The sequence below is a fragment of the Salmo salar genome, chromosome ssa19 (genome assembly GCF_905237065.1).
Source record: "Salmo salar chromosome ssa19, Ssal_v3.1, whole genome shotgun sequence".
Lineage (NCBI taxonomy): Eukaryota > Metazoa > Chordata > Actinopteri > Salmoniformes > Salmonidae > Salmo > Salmo salar.
Genome location: NC_059460.1, coordinates 60,057,677 through 60,061,831, shown reverse-complemented (window position 1 = coordinate 60,061,831; position 4,155 = coordinate 60,057,677). Strand labels below are relative to the sequence as shown.

Here is a 4,155-nt window from a genome sequence, read left to right as displayed (position 1 = left end):
GTAATAAGCAACAATAGATTATGATTTGTTTATTTATTTCATCATTTATTTGGCATCGCCAACACACATAGTTCCCCAACTGGTCTGGGACTGGACTGTTGCCAAGCACCACATATACATTTTCCTCCACACTAGCTTGCTACTGCTACTTTGTGTAGGTCTACACGTTACTGTCCTCTCCTGACGACCATTCATAATTTAACTCAAATGTTATTTGTGGAAATATGTTCATATTTGCGGTGCGAAGTTTGTTACAGTTTAAGATAGAGAACGAATCGTTAATGTAATGAACGGTTATTAGAACACCTGTAAAGCGGAGTGATACATGTATAGTTAAAAGTCCCAGTGGTGTTGTTCTCTACTCCAGTGAAATAACTTGGTTTTATTATAAAGACTGAACATCATTTTCACCTCTTTCCGCCCTTTTCATCGAAAGCAGTGGGAACGTTTTACTTGCGTTTAGTAACGTTCAAGATGCTTTGACGGTGCGTTATCTGCTGCGTTTTTATTACTTTTTCATTGAAACTGTTATTGAGCCATATCAATACGTTGCACAGTCGCAGCCCTGATTTCTGGTTGCTCTGTGGTATTGACGGATGCTCTGAGGAATATAGAGTGTACAATTCCTTCCATCATGTAAAGAGAAACCACCTTCTACACCTACTTGATTGCACCCGACCAGATGAACAGCCATCATAGGAAAGCCAAGCACCACCGGAACAAGTAAGTAGCTAGCTAGCATTTTTTTTGTTCTCTGGATTTAAAAAAATTATTTAATGAACAGATGTGACAGGTTAAAGGAAATACTCATAGCCTGTTATACATTAAAAAGTATTAGTAAGTTCATAGTATGTGAGGATCTTAAAACATCTAAGGTTAAAAAGATCATGCATTCTGTATTAGTTGATAGAGATTGATAACAGTCATATAATTGTGTTAAAGTTAAAATCCATCAAGCGTACAAAAGGTAAGAATTGTAAAAGGAATGTGTAAACGTTATATTGATTACTTTATTTTGTGGTGCCTAATTGAAGGGGAAAAGTGTTAATCTGTGATCTAATAAATGCTCTTTAATCTATGAGCCTGAGATCGATTGCTCTGGTCTCCACCCAAGTTCGCGGGGAAATCGCGGTCTTTTCCTCATTACAGTAAAAGTTCTCACTGAGGAAACAATACCGTATCACTCTCGTGATTATTTCTCCCCTTTTTCAGGGGCGTAACACAGACAATACACGGACCAAAGTCATACTGTCCATTAGGCTATTCGATCATTGTAGCCATAATGACTCTTATGGCTAAAGCTGGGTTGATGTGAAATAATCGATGATAAATAGGAACAAAACACTTAAATAACACTATTGGTGACACTAAGTACAATTCCAAATAATCATCTGTTTCTTTGATGTGTGGTACACAGGACAACATTCAACCCGATAGTCTTGTAGTTAACTCCAGCATCACTGATCAGCAACTCCATCCATCTGACTCGGATGAAGGGCAAAGAAGTGCAACAAGTAAGTTACTCCGTTGGTGGCAATCTACTGAAACTGACCATATTTTTTTAAGTACTTACATTTACTAATAGTATTCATAGTCAGTCTTCGCAACCACTTCTCCTGTCACAAACATTATACTTGTCATGAACTTGTAATGTCCAGCCTCAGGATACTACATTCAATGTCAACATTTTTTTTTAAATCTGACAACACATGCCACTGCTTTTGTGATAAATACCAGAGCCAAGCATGTCTCTCACAGGTAAGATGCTTTTTCTGAACAGAGCATTTGGTTTGTTACATTATGCAGAGCATTTTGTAGTGGTTGAGTGATGGTTGAGTTCATTCTCAGTGCTAGGTTGTGTTCCTTACTATTGTTGAGCCCTTATGTCCTTATGTTAATGAATATGTCATAAGAAAATCTGAATATCATAGGTATACATGATGGTGTGTTCCAACCTCCATGATTGATGACATCCCCACCTCTCTCACTATCTCATTTTCAGAAAGGTGTGAATTACATTGTTGCTGGGGTACAGCAGTATCAATCATCACTATTGGACAACCTCAGGAAGCAGATGGAGGCAGTGCTAAAGAAGCATTCAGGAAGCACATCAGGTCAACTTGAAAAAGATGCAATGGATATATTTGACAATTTCATTGACCCTTTTGCTGGCGTTGCAACAACATTTAGACAGGACAGTGTTATTAAGAAGCTGTTCGTCTTCCCTGTGGCTCAGTTGGTAGAGCATGGTGTGTGCAACGCCAAGGTTGTGGGTTTGATTCACTACTGTAAGTCGCTCTGGATAAGAGCGTCTGCTAAATGACGTAAATGTAAAATGTTTGGATGCAGAGAAAATTCCAATTGCTGGAACCATATGCAGGATGAAATGTGGAGGATCAAAAGACATTTTCATCAAAGACAAATTATTTTATTATGTACCATTAGTCAAAAGTCTAGAGCAGTTCTTATCACACCCAAGGATTTTGTCTATGGTTGAAAAGGGACCCCAGATGTGCAGGGCAAGTTGTTTTCATGACATTGTTGATGGTGCTCTTCTAAAATCACATCCCTTATTTTCAGAGAAACCAAATGCATTGCAGATTGTTCTGTACACGGATGAAATAGAGATCTGTAACCCACTAGGATCCTACATCTACGCCAATCTGGTGGAGATGTAAAAATAAAACAAATTGGTGTACTACACCCTAGGAAATATAAATCCAAACTACAGGTCTAAACTGGCTGCTATCAGGCTACTTGCCAGGGCTAGATCAGCAGACCTCTGCAAATCTGGTGTAGATGTAATATTGAATAGAATCAAGGAAGACATGGATGCAGCCATTGTACAGTGGGGTTAAAATGCTAACTATTAACGGCGAGAAAACGATATATGGTGCCATGGTCTCTCTCTCTGGAGACACCCTGGCACAACATGAACTAGCAGGGTTCAAAGAGGGTGTGGGCTTTGCCTACAGTAAGTGCAGACACTGAGTGTTCTTTTGAGGACATGCAGTCACACTTCAATGAGGATGCATATACTGAAAGGACATTGGAGAAGCATGTCAGACAGTGTGATGAAATAGAAAAGGCACAGACTGACTTGCTTCGCAACAGCCTGAGAACAACATATGGGATCAATAGAAGGAGCAAGTTAGTTGAATTCTCAGCCTTCGATATCATACAACAAACTCCGCAAGACATTATCCATGTAATTCTGGAGGGCATAGCCCCATTGGAAATCAAATGTGTTTTGAATCGTCTTGCTGTGTCAGGACAGATTGATCTGGACTCAGTGAATTCTGCTATTCTTAGATTCCCTTATTCCCCTCTAGATGTTAGAGATCGGCCATCCCCAATATCTGTTAGTACATTAACGTCAAGTTATGGAAAACTAAAATAGTAATCTGGGCAAATGCTTGTCCTGCTAAGGATATTGCCATTTGTTTTGGAGAGTTTGGAAGTCAATGCATATATACGACTGACAATTGAGCTAATAGAGTTTGTACAGATAGTATTTGCACCTGTTCTTTCCATTGTGACTGTGTCTAGGTTGAAGTTACTCATTGATAATCATTAGAAAAAGCTTTTTCCAGACTGCAATGTTACACCTAAACAGCATTATATGATACATTTGCCATCACAGATAAAGTCATTGTGTCCAATGGTTAGACATACAGTGAGGGGAAAAAAGTATTTGATCCCCTGCTGATTTGTATGTTTGCCCACTGACAAAGAAATTATCAGTCTATAATTTTAATGGTAGGTTTATTTGAACAGTGAGAGACAGAATAACAACACAAAAATCCAGAAAAACGCATGTCAACATTTTTATAAATTGATTTGCATTTTAATGAGGGAAATAAGTATTTGACCGCTCTGCAAAACATGACTTAGTACTTGGTGGCAAAACCCTTGTTGGCAATCACAGAGGTCAGACGTTTCTTGTAGTTGGCCACCAGGTTTGCACACATCTCAGGAGGGATTTTGTCCCACTCCTCTTTGCAGATCTTCTCCAAGTCATTAAGGTTTCGAGGCTGGCGTTTGGCAACTCGAACCTTGAGCTCCCTCCACAGATTTTCTATGGGATTAAGGTCTGGAGACTGGCTAGGCCACTCCAGGACCTTAATGTGCTTCTTCTTGCGCCACCTCTTTGTT

At 39.3% G+C, this 4,155-nt stretch overlaps 1 long non-coding RNA gene across 1 annotated transcript; it reads left to right on the top strand.

The window, feature by feature from the left end:
* The first annotated feature begins 267 nt into the window (after positions 1–267).
* Positions 268–3,717, top strand: LOC106579154 (uncharacterized). Its single transcript, XR_001322598.2, has 3 exons — positions 268–723; positions 1,418–1,514; positions 2,003–3,717. It is a non-coding gene; the product is annotated as an uncharacterized lncRNA (long non-coding RNA).
* Positions 3,718–4,155: the final 438 nt, after the last annotated feature.